Consider the following 13055-nt stretch of genomic DNA (forward strand, 5'->3'; position numbering starts at 1 on the left):
GTGCTCTGCAGGCTCCTGCCGGCCAGGCGGGGGGCCCCGTGGGCTGGCGCCACTGCGCCGGGAGCTCTCAGCTGCGCGCTGCCCCAGGGCCCAGGGAGGAAAGGTGAGTGGCGCCGGCGGCGCCAGCTTGCCGCGGTTCCCCCAGCGCGGCTGCCCTGTCCTGCTTTTGGGTCTTTAAATAGCCGTCCGGGGGGAAATCCCGGACATTTTTAGCTTTTTACAAATTCCCCCCGGACGGCTATTTAAAGACCCAAAAGCCGGACATGTCCGGGGAAACCCGGACATATGGTAACCCTAGTTTAGCCCACTGGGTTATCTTCAGTCCATGCATTGTGCTTTTCCGGGACAATGGGTAAACATCCTCCTCATAAAAAGACAAAAAGTGGGGGAATGTAGTAAGATGAGGTCCTGAAACATAAGTCCTTGTATAAGAGGCCTGGTATGAGGCCTAAGGCCTGAGCTAAAGTAATGGTCAAGACTTTGCTGATATAAAACAAAGTTAAGCTGTGAGCAAGAGGCAGGCCCTGCTCACAGAATCTGGCATGAAGATGGCTGATGCTGCAAAAACACACATACCTAATAGGTACTGGGCACAAGTGGTGTAAACACATGCCAGGATGGTACCAGAACACTCCAAGCACAAGCACATTACCCCTCAGATAACAGGAACATGCTGACCCATCCGAAAGACAGGGTTAAAAGGATAATATGATGGATAGAGTTGTTTTGCTCAAACCAACATGTACAAGGTAATAGGCGGCACCTTGACATGTAGAGGGGTTGTACCTCAATACGTCAGGAGTGAGGTGTAACTTGTTTGTATCTGTGTATAAAAATGGACCTCTGAGGGGTTGTTTTTGTCTGGCCTAGGGGGCAGTGGTAAGTCCCGCCATTGACTGAGCTGGTCCATTGTCAGGGAGCACGTATGTACTAGCAGAACTGTAGACATCTGATCCAGGGAGCTAGAGACTATGTTTCATTTGGCAATAAACCTGGCCGGGTGCCTTCGTACCTTATCGGAGTCTGTGATCATTGGGGTTTCTCTCGGGGTCTGCTGTGCCAGCTATCTGCGCAGAGCCAGGCCAGCACACAGCAGAAACACACGCACGCAGCCGACTGTTATCAACATTGGACAGAGCAGAGCACCACACCGGTGACGTCTGACGACACCTGGGGAGACGGAGGACAACCGTACATGGCGAGGGGAGTGTAGGAAGTAGCCCATGGACACCAGACAGTAGTTTGGTTGTGTTGTTGTGTTTGTGCCCAGGTCAGTGTGTTTCAGACGGATCCCCGCTGACTGGGTGGCAGAACACTCCACCACTGTTTGGGCACTGGGCTGGGACCCAGTGGAGTAGGCTGGGCCTGGGTTTCCCTTCCCCCTGCTGCCAACCCCACCCCTGGGGTGGCAGCCTCCCCATTTTAGGCCAAGAGGCCTGTGTTTGTCTGCCGTCTGCCAGAGCTAGGACGTCAGACTGTTCGTGCTCTGCCCGGCCTGAGGGCCCGAGCCCCTGGACGGTTCGTGCTCTGCCCGGCCTGAGGGCCCGAGCCCCTGGACGGTTCGTGCTGCGCCCGGCCTGAGAGCCCGAGCCCCTGGACTCAGGTAACTCAGTTGGGTGTGTGGCGTCAGCTGCTGTCATGTTGGGTGATAACAGGGCCTGGAGAGGCTAGCTGTGTGTCACCAACAAAGCAATGTGAGAAAAGGGCCAGCAAAGCTAGGTGAGTAGAGGGGCACAGCGGTTCCCACAACTCCCAGACTGCACCCTGGGGGTGACAACCTGTCACAATGGGTAAATATCCTCCCCATAAAAAGACAAAGAGCAGGGGATGTAGTAGAGAGATAGAGCCTGGAGCACTGGGCCTGGTGCAATATCTGAGGCCTGAACCAGAGGCTGTGAACCAAAGTCAGGCCATGTATTAAAGCAGATCAACATCCAGCACTTGCACTTGGCAAAGTTGTTGCTAGTGCACTAGGCACTAGATATTTATGTAAATGTATTCCAGCTAGTACAGAGTCACCTAGGGTTACCATACGTCCGTTTTTTCCCGGACATGTCCGGCTTTTTGGTAATCAAACCCCCGTCCGGGGGAAATTGCCAAAAAGCCGAACATGTCCGGGAAAAATACTGCCGGCCGGGCACTTCCCCTCCCGCGGCTGCTGTGCTCCTCCCCTGACTCTTTGGCTCTGTTTAAGAGCTGAGCTGCCCGAGCGCTACCGGCTTCGGGCAGCCCCCATGCTTCCAGACCCTGAGCCGCCGGCCGGGCACTTCCCCTCCCGGGCTCCGGGGGCTCAGGGTCCGGAGGCAAGGGGGCTGCCCGAAGCCGGTAGCGCTCGGGCAGCTCGGCTCTTAAACAGAGCCGAAGAGTCATGGGAGGAGCACAACAGCCGGAGCCCGGGAGGGGAAGTGCCTGGCCGGGGGCGCAGGGTACGGAGGCATGGGGGCTGCCCGAAGCCCGAGTGCTACCGGCTTCACGGTTTGCCGGGCAGCCTCCAGACCCTGCGCCCCCGGCTGGGCGCTTCCCCTCCCGGGCTCCAGCTGCGCTGGGGAAGCGCCGGCCAGGGGCGCAGGGTCTGCAGGCTGCCTGGCAAACCGTGAAGCCGGTAGCGCTCGGGCAGCCCTTTTCGCGTGGCTGGGAGGGAGGAGGGGGAGTTAGGGTGGGGACTTTGGGGAAGGGGCGGGGAATGGGCGGAGTTGGGGTGGGGAATGGGTGGAGTTGGGGCGGGGCCGGGGGTGGGAAAGGGGCGGGGCCAGGGCCCATGGAGTGTCCTCTTTTTTTATTTTTTAAATATGGTAACCCTAGAGTCACCCCAGTCTAGTACAAGATCAGATGGTTCGACAGAATACTGAATAGGGAGGTTTTGTCCAAGATATCAGAACAAGGGGAGGTAACAAACGGCTGTCATGAAATACGTCAGGTGGTACGTAAGTTGTTTATCCCAGTTGTGTGTCTCAGTCTATAAATGTCGGGGTACCTCACCTTAACCCTTTGTGTGACTGAAGGGACAGCAGACACTCCTGCTGCTAACTGAGCGGCTCCTTGCCACTGGGCACTCATGTGTTATGGGACCTGTAGCCACGGAACCAGGGCGCTATGACTGTGCCTTGAGGGCAATAAATCTGGCCAGCTGCCTTTGTCACTGAACCGTGCTGCTGGTCATTCTTTATGAGTAGCATCGAGGTCTGCTGAATGAGCAGGCTGCCTTAGCTGCTGTTAGCACCAAAGCACTGAGCAGCCTGAACGGTGTTACTGAGGCAACAACATCCCAGCCTTCAGCACTTAGCAACACCCCTCACTCTGAACTTCTGACAGAAAATCTCTTTCAAACCCAGGCTCTCCCCCGCATACCACTTCCCCTTCCCTTTCCCCAAAGAGCTCACAGTCTCACCAGAAACTTTGCAGCTGGGGAACTGGGGCCTGGAGAGGCCACGTGAATTACCAAAAGTCACACAGAGCATCTGTGGCAAAGCTGGGCACTGCCCCCAGGGCTACCATGTCCCAGCCCAGCCCCTTAACGACAAGGCCAGCCTCCCTCTCAGCCTTGACCTAAACAGAGTTCCACAAAGGCCGGTCCCCAGGGCCTGATGAGGTTCGTTGGTGTGGGCTGGGGGTAGATCCCTGCAGAGACGCATCCTGCTAACTCAGGGGTCGGCAACCTTTCAGAAGTGGTGTGCCGAGTCTTCATTTATTCACTCTGATTTAAGGTTTCGCGTGCCAGTCATACATTTTAACGTTTTTAGAAGGTCTCTTTCTATAAGTCTATAATGTATAACTGAACTATTGTTGTATGTAAAATAAATAAGGTTTTTAAAATGTTTAAGAAGCTTCATTTAAAATTAAATTAAAATGCAGAGCCCCCCCGGACCAGTGGCCAGGACCCGGGCAGTGTGAGTGCCACTGAAAATCAGCTCACGTGCCGCCTTCGGCACGCGTGCCATAGGTTGCCTACCCCTGCGCTAACTGATACCCTGCTGCAGCTAATGCACACAGTGCAGTGTGTATCTCAGTGATGGATGGAATGCGAAAGGCAGCCCCTCCTCCATGCTCTCCACGGGGGATTTCCCAGAGTGCCCAGCATTGGCCTCACCCTGCCCCACCTCCCGCCACACTCCTGATGACTCCAAGAAGCAGTGTGAGGCCAGTGCTGAGTGCGCTGGGAAATCCCCCTGTCTAAGGTTATCACATTTCAAGTTCCCAAATAGAGGACACTGCTGGGGGGAGTTGACGGGGAGAGGGGTACCGTTCCTACTGTAGTTTCTTTCTATTTTGAATACCTAACTGTGGCACTCTGTACCTCAAAGCAGCACCCTGGAACCCCCATATTCACCACTGTCATACAATTATATGTTCTTTACAAAGTATGACTTGTGAGGTATCATTTTAAAAGTGTTGATCTGTTGAACATTAATATCCTGTTGGATTGTATGTGCTATCATTGTATGTGGAGTGACGATGTTTTGCTATGTTTGTGTTACTGAAATATATTGTGAGGTTGGGAACACCCACAAACAGCCTTTCAGGTGAAACAATGGAGGAGCCAGACGTGCTGATGACCCATTACAGGGAATCCACACTCCCAACAACTATCCCAGGAACTGTCCACAATGGAGACTTCTCAGAGAGAGCACTTAGACAATGGAGACTGCTTGACTCACATCATAGCAAAGGATCTTTCCAGCAAGCTGGAAGAAACTATAAAAGTGGGGAAGTGACATCATCACTTGGCTTCACTCCCCCCACAACTCAACACCTGGAAACACGTCTGGAGAACAAAGACTTTGAACTGGGGAGGGGGTCCCAGGTGGAGAAGAGTTCCAGCCCGTGTACTGAAGATTTGTAACCTGCTTGTACTATCTATCCAGGTGAGACACTTCTATGAACTAAACAGGATTTGAATCAAGCACTTAGACTGGGAATTTATTTTATTTCTTATGTAACCAACTCTGATCTCTATGCTCACTACTTATGATCACTTAAAATCTATCTTTTTGTAGTTAATAAATCTGTTTTTTATTTTACCTAAAACTGTGCGTTTGGGTTGACGTACTTGGGAAATCTGCTCAGGTTTCAAAGGCTGGTGCACGTCCACTTTCCTTTGTAGAAGTGGTGAACTTAATGAATTTACACTGGTCAGACTTCTGACTAGTGCAAGATGGTAGAGTTCTGGGGTGCAAGGCTGGGGAAAATTGGCTGGAGCCTCTCTATTGTTGGTTCATGAAGGGCAGGGAGAAGCATTCAGTTGGGTGTGTCCTTGCCTGTGGAAGGCTGCATAAGGGCAATCCCTGACAGAGGTTTGTGGCTTAGCAACAGCATCACAGTGTGAGAGAGAAAGCGCAGGCTGGTAGGACAGAGGGCTCATAGTCCAGGTTGTACCCCAGGAAACCAGTCACACTAACATTTATAAATAACAAGTGTAAGAGCCTCAAAAATAAATATAGGAGTACTTGTGGCACCTTAGAGACTAACAAATTTATACTCCTGTTCTTTTTGCGGATACAGACTAACACAGCTGCTACTCTGAAACCTAAAAATAAATGTAAATCAAATTTAAATGTACCTTTTTACATGCAGTCAGTCCTTTCCTACTGCGCTTCTTCCTGTTGGGCCCATGCATATTTCTCTGTAGAGCGTATCTTTCTCAGCAGTGGTTGATGGCTCATCGAGTAGCGATGAAAGTGTTTGCAAGATGTGTTCCTGCAGTTGTGCTGTACAAGCAGGATCCCTTTCTGTGCCTCAACAATCAATATCATGCCACCCTTACTTCGGCGCTGCTGCTGGCGGCAGCACTGCCTTCAGACCTGGACACCAGTGGATGTGTACCCAGCTGCCACAGCCCTGACATAGCTGAGCAGTTCAGTGCTTAGGCGCTGGAGAGACCCTCAGGCCAGGCTGGATCTTGCCTGTGGGGCCCGATCTGGTGAGCATGCTCAGAGCCTGCCCTGCACAAACCGCAGCTGAGAAGGAGGTGGTCCCCCAACAATCACCCCCTCCCCAGGACAACTCCCCCTTTCCTCACCTCACTCCTGAGCTCAGAGACTCCAGGGCTGTGATCTCTGCTCCCATCCCGCCCTGCCCGCCAAGCTGTCCACGTGAACCCATTGCTGGCAGTGTCCCTCGGGCAGAGCCCATCCATGTGAGGTGTCTGGATGGGGACTCCTGCCCCATGTGAGTCTCTTGCTGTTGTATTACTGCAGTGCCGAGGTGCCGCAGTCATGGCCTGGATCCCATGGTGCCAGCTGCTGCACAGCCACTGAACAGAGAGATGGTTCGCCTTGAGCCATGCACAGTCTGTGTCTAGGGCAAGAGACGACAGGTACAGACAGACGAGGGAGCGCAGGGAAGCAATGAGACAGAACTGGTCAGCGTGAGGGACAGCGATCTCCGCTCACCAGCAGCCTGAGGGTTGGTGAGTTTTCTGCAGGAATCAGGGCAAAGCGGAGAAGCGAGGATGATGAAGGGGCTGTGCGGATGCTCAGGGAGATCCTCCTCCTCCCCTCAAGCAGGAGGGGAAGCCGGGGGATGTACCAAGGGGCTTGTTTGAAAATGGAGCAAGTGGACGCTGGAGGCTGGCAGCACGGGCTGATCAGAAGTGGGAGTCCACACGTGGATGGCATATAACTCCTTCATTTGGGGAGACTGAGAACACCGAGACCGTGGCCACGCCCCGAGGCCTGCCTCCACTCGGGCTCCTCCCCCAGATGCCCCACCCATGCTCCGTCTTTGGCCCCTTTCCCGAGGCTCCCGCCAGCCACTTGCGCCTCTTTGCCCCCACCCAGCGCTTGCGCCTCTTTTCCCCATCCCCTGGCCCCACCGCCTGCTGCTTACACCCATACCCCAGGCCCCCCCTGCCCGCCAGTTGGCCGGCCAGCTGGTTACTCACCACTCGCATGCGCATCCTCACCTGCTGCCATGAGGCTCCCATGTGGGCAGAGCAGGGACAGGAAGAGGCGGCGCCTCAGGGGAAGAGGACGAGCGGGACCAGGGCCTCCGGGCAGAGCGTGGCCGTGGCCGGGGCACCCACCCTTTCAGTGGCAGCGCATTCCAAAGGCAGAGGGCAGGCTGTTTGGGTAGCCTTAGCCTCCCCGGCCACTTAAACCCACTGCCTGTGAGACTGCATCTCGACAGTGTGTGGGAGATGACAGGTAGGTGGCTGTGAAGGGCCTTGGAAGGGAAGATGAGCAGCTTTCTGCTGTCTGACCCCAGCCCCTCCACGAGATACCCAGGAACAAAAGTGTGGTCTCAGGTTCCCGTGACAGAGCCTCTCTGGGCCAGTGTCTGACCTCAGAGCTGGCCCCACCCAGCATTGGTATCACTTTCACTAGTTCCATTTAGAAACGGATGCAATTTAATGTATGCAACCCCCTGGTGTGGATGCAGTTACCCCATTATCAACACTTTCTATCAGCAGAGTTTTTCTGAGTAATAAACTGCACTGGAAAAACAACCAGGAATCCGGTGGCACCTTAAAGACTAAGGGATTTATTTGGGCATAAGCTTTCGTGGGTAAAAACCCTCACTTCTTCAGATGCAGGGAGCGAAAGTTACATGCACCTTCAGACAGCTCTGTCCGTCTCCGCACCAGGGGGTGTGCAGATTTAACTCGATCAATTTCTAAAGTGATAGAGTTAAATCGATACAAAAACTGAGAGTTGCCCGGCCGTCAGTTAGTGAAATCACCCCTGTTCACGCTGGTGTCACTGAGATCCCAGCCTGTCTTGGTACATTCTTCTACAGCGCAATACTCCTAGATAGATCGACAGACTAGTGAGAGGTAATTGAAACAAAAGCAGTTTGTTTTGTGAAAAAATTAACGTTTTTTGAAGGAAAGTTGTCCGCATGATCCCCAGATCTCTAATGGATTTTCACCCCAAGGCTGGTCAGGTTTGGATCTCAGTCACTCAGGTATAAATCCAGAACAAGTCCATGGACTTCAATGCGGTCACTCTGGATTTACACAAGAGTACCGGAGATCTAGATCTGGCTTCTCTTGTTGCATTTGTTCAGGACAGTTGCTGAAAGTTATAAATTATACGTTGAAATGGTATTTGTTATGTGAACAGCTCAACCCCCAGCCAGCTCTGACATTCAGTGGGATGTGATAAAAGTGTAGTTCTATAGGACAGCCACCTGGTGGCAGCACAAATTTAGACATATCTCCACGAATTCTGCAACATGTGGAGCTGCCCAAGAACCAGAATCCCAGTTTCACAGGAAATTCTGACCTTTCAGAATTGGGGTTTGTGGTAGGTGAACTGGTGAACTGACTGAACAAGGTGAACTGGTCAACTCCAGTGTTTGTCGATGAGCCAAATTTTTCAAAAAAAGAAAAAATTCATTTTGGATCAATTGAAACATTTCATTTCTATAAAATCAAATTGTTATGTTTCAGTTTTGAATTTTCTATTTGAGATATAATGTATAATATAATAAAATAAATTTCTAAACAAAAAGTCATTTCAAAGCAAAATAATCCATGAGGACTTTACCACTTTTTTTTTTATTATTATTTTATTTACTCATACAATAAGGATAACATTTCCTTATTCTTGCATCTAAGATTTGAGTGAATTTTAACCCAAAGCAGCCAAAATTGATCGCCTTGGTAAAGTATCTGTTGACCACTCTAGGTGTGGCCTCCCTCAGAGACAGCCCAGGAGGGACTTCCGCCCATCCCTTGGGCTGCAGAGGTAGGGTAGCCACTCCCACCCCGCTAGAAGCTGAGGGGCGGGACAGGAAGCAGAAGTACAAAAGGCGGGCCCTGCAGGTCAGTTGGGCTGGAGCTGCAGAGGGAGACAGACACTTGTTTCCTGCTGTTGGAGCGGGACGTCGAGGAGGAGCTCCTGAGGCTGCCACCCGAAGACTGGCCAGAGCTCCCAGGACTGCTGGCCAACCGAGGCGCTGATGAGCGGCTGGAGCTACCGCTGACCACCGATCCTGGGAAGATGGAGGACACTTACATCAAGGAGGTACCAAGGAGGTAGGAAGGAGCTAGGGAAACTGGACAACAGTCTGGCTGGGCCTTGGCTGATACTAGGTCAGTGTGTTGCGGGCGGATCCCTGCTGACCCACTCTGCCACTGCTAGGGCCCTGGGTTGGGACCCAGTGGAGTAGGTGGGCCTGAGTCCCCTTACCTCTGCCACCCTACTGCTGTGGTAGCAGCCACCCTGAATCAAGTGGACTGAGCTTTAAAGACTGCTGATTCCCCACTAATTGATTGCAGGGCAAAGGGCTCGACAGCGAGGAGGCGTGGCCTCCTGCAGAGACAGCCCAGGAGGGGCAGCCACGCAGGATTATAATCACCTTGACAAGGTAGGTTTGTCTAGGGGTGACCAAACCATGGCTTGCAGAGCCCCCCACTCTCTCCCCATTCTCCACTTACCAATTCTTGGGGTGGGGGAAGCACGGGGCTTCTGCGGTGGGGTGATGGGGTAGGGGCTTCTGCCAGAGACGACAGGTGCTTGAGAGTGGGGGGGGCACAGCTTGAATCACATCCCCCAGGCATGCCCCACTCTTACCCTCAACGGTCCCTCCCTGCAGCTCCCAGGTGTTAGCGTCACATGGAGAGGCAGTGGCAAACAGCTGGGAGCTGCAGGGAAGGGCTGATGCTTTAGCTTCGCAGGGAGAGGCAGCAGCAAAAGGAGTGGCTTTCCCTGCAGCTCCCAGCTGTTTGCCACTGCCTCGCGCCACAGCCACAGCTCCCAGCTTGCCATCTCCAGCAGCTGCTGTGCGGGGAGGGGGCCCAGAGGCACCATGTGACAGAGGGGCCAGCAAACCCTGTCAAAAATCTGGGGCGGGGGAGGATGACACCCCCACACACACGGCACCTCTGGCTTCTGGCACCACAGGGCTTCAGCCCCGTGGGGAGTGCCTGTCGGGGCTTGGGACTTGAGCTCGAGCAGGGCTGAAGTCCCGAACCTTGGCAGGTGCCTCCCACAAGGCTGAAGCCCCGAGTCCCGGCTACTGCCTCCTGCAGGGCTGAAGCTCTGAGATCCCCCTCCCTGCAGGACAGAAACCCCTACTCTGACCATCCCGCCATGGGGCTAAAGCCCCAAGCTCTGGCAGGCACATCCCAACTCTTGAACTTCTGAAGATTGTCACAACTGACCCTCCAAGCCGGAAAGTTTGTCACGGCTGATCTATGCAAATAAACTCTGCCCGTGGGGTCCTTTCCTCCAGTTCATCAACAGCTGGCAGGAGAGAGCTCAGTCAGACCACTGGAGAACTCTATCAGTCAAATAGTCGAGCCCCTAATGGACATAGTTCTAGCAGTACAGAAGCTGGGTGATGACCAAGCCAAGTGTTGGGCACACTAATGTAAATACGATGTGGATGTCATGAGGGCTATGCTACTAAAATGTGCCTTGAAACATCCCCTGAGCAGCACGGCTGCTTGGAAACATCTAAAGCCAAAAGCCAGTTCCTGATACCAGGCCACGAACAGGAGACTGGGCAGACTTGCCAATTTATTGTCTGTTTTAGATTTTCCATTTAGAAAGCTGTTCCCGTTTTGCTCACCCATCATGTCCCAAGCTCCCTGTTCTGCAATTTCTCTGCAGCTGGCAGCCCCAAAGTAGAATATTTCCCTGTGGTCCTTATTTGGCTCTAAGAGCTGGTGATGGTGACGCCCCAGCAAGAAATCAAGAACCTCGAACTTGGGATTTCAGCAGTAAGACGAGGAGGAGGTGGGTTGGGGAACATTTTATTTTGAAATGTCATCAGCTGAAACAGACAATTACAAGGAAGGGAAGGATGGCTCTGTGGTTCGGGCCCTCATGCAGACTCTGGGATGCCAGTGTTCAAGTCCCGCTCTGCCACTGACTCCCTTTGTGACCTTGACCAAGTTACTTACCTTGCTTGGAAGTCAAGACACTGGATGTGTTTACAGTGTAAGAGCTAATGCACACTGCTGTCTTGCTGTGAAAACCTAGTGAAGACAAGGCGCTGTAGCTTTTCCTGCAAAGTAGCTAGGTGAGGGCGAACCCAGGTAGAGTGTGCAGTGCTGACCTCAGCCAGCTACATTACAGTAAAATCTGCCTGGGCCTTGTCTCCACTAGGGTTTTACAGTGAGAGCTGACGCGCTCGTTAGTTATCGCCCTGTAACAAAAATACCTCGTTTGGCAGAAAAGACACAGACACAGCCTCTCTGGGCCTCATTCTCCTAACCTGTAATGGCCCTCCCCTACCTCACAGGCAGACTGTGAATATAAATACCCTGACGGTGGTGAGGGCTCAGATACTGCAGTGGTAGGGGCCAGATATACACCTAAAAGAGAGACGCAGATTCCATCAAATGAGGGTTGGGAATTGTAATGGACTTTAACTAGTTCAAAAAAGTTTTCCTGATCTGATCATCTAGTCTGGCTGTCATGGCTGGGCCATGGGCAGCCAGACCTAGTGGCCAGAGCACAGTCACACGACAGGAGTCAAGAGTCAGCTACACCAGGATGCCAAGAGCTCAGAAGCAGGAGACAAAGCGGAGATCAGAACCAGGAGTCCGAGTCAGGCCTGGTCAGGCTAGCAGGGGGTCAGAGGCAGGGGACAAACTGGAGGTTGGGAACCACAAGTCGTAGGCCAGGATTCAAGCTGGGTCAGGATACCAGGAGCAGGAACAAGCCCAGTTCAGACAGCTTCCTGTTCCTGGCTTTAGTGGGGCCAGGTGGAGAGCTAGGGTGTGGTTGTGTGACGTACTGGGGTACAGTCCAGAGCAGGGGGCTGTCACCCCTGCCCTGCAACTTGCGTGCCTTACAATGCCTTGCTGTAATAGCTCAAATTGGTCCTTCCAGCATGCAAACCACACCCTGAGTGTCTGACTGCAGCCTGCCTGCCACACCCTCGCTCTCACCAGCCTTGGTTATACTGCAGGGTGACCCCAACATGCCCCCAATCCCAGATTTACCCCCAGAAATGCATGCCCTGTGCTGCCCTCTCCTGGACAGTACAAATAGATTAAGGCTGGTATTCCTTTAAGGGAATAATATACTAACTTGCATAGAGTTTCCCAGACACTTCAACTTAAACACACTGGATTAGATAAAACAGTAAAACAAGTTTATTAACTACAACAAGACAGATTTTAAGTGAGTACAAGCCATGAGGCATAAAAATCAGAAATGGTTACAAGAAAAATAAAGATAAAATGCTCACTAGTACCTAACTTCGCAAACTATGTTCGATCCAAGCAAAAATTGTCACCACAGGCTTTCAGCAAGATTACTGAGCAAACTCCAATGGCTGTTTTCTTGTCTTCTCAGGCGCAGAGAATGCAATGGGCAGGGAGAGAGAAAGGGGTGTCTTGGAGTGTTTTTGCTCCTTTTTTATAGTTTCAAACACTGCCTTGAAAAACATTTCCAGATGAGAATTAGGAGACAAAGGAGGATGTGGAAGGATTTTCCCTGCTGTTTTTTCTACCTGTTTGAGCTTCCTTTTTTATTCCTTCCTCCTTGATGACTCGGTTTACTGCTTAAATGAAAATTAAGGCAAACACACCCTGCTTTGTCCAAGACAGGCCTGTTTAACCAGTTTGGTGCTACGTGAGCTTTGAACACCATACAGGGGAATCTGATAGCTTCACATACAACGTTGCCACAAATATTTTATCAGGACAATACTGGACAAATGGTGCCACATTACAAGTCACATCAAATGATACTGTAAAGGTGCGGGCTCACCCCTGCGGCACCTCCTGCTGGTCATCTCAGGGAATTAGCTCTTTTCCAGTCTCCAGAGCACCCTCTGCAGGCCAGTGTCCCGCTTGTAGCTAGCCCCATGTCTCTCAGACCCCGGTGCCCCTTTACCCTGGGGCTGCCCCCTGGCAATACCCCACCAGTCTCTGAGTCTCCCCTCTCTGGGAAACCCTCAACCCTCTAATCCCCACCTTGCCTCAGTCTGGGCTACTCTCAGTCAAGGCAGGGGCAAGGAAGTTTCGTGCCCTAGGCAAGACTTCTACCTTGCACCCCCCACCAGCCCTGCGGCAGCTCCCCACCGCCCCTCCACCCTGAGGCACCCCCCCACAGCAGCTCCCCTCCACCCTGAGGCACCCCCCCACAGCAGCTCCC

The sequence above is a fragment of the Emys orbicularis genome, chromosome 20 (genome assembly GCF_028017835.1).
Source record: "Emys orbicularis isolate rEmyOrb1 chromosome 20, rEmyOrb1.hap1, whole genome shotgun sequence".
Lineage (NCBI taxonomy): Eukaryota > Metazoa > Chordata > Testudines > Emydidae > Emys > Emys orbicularis.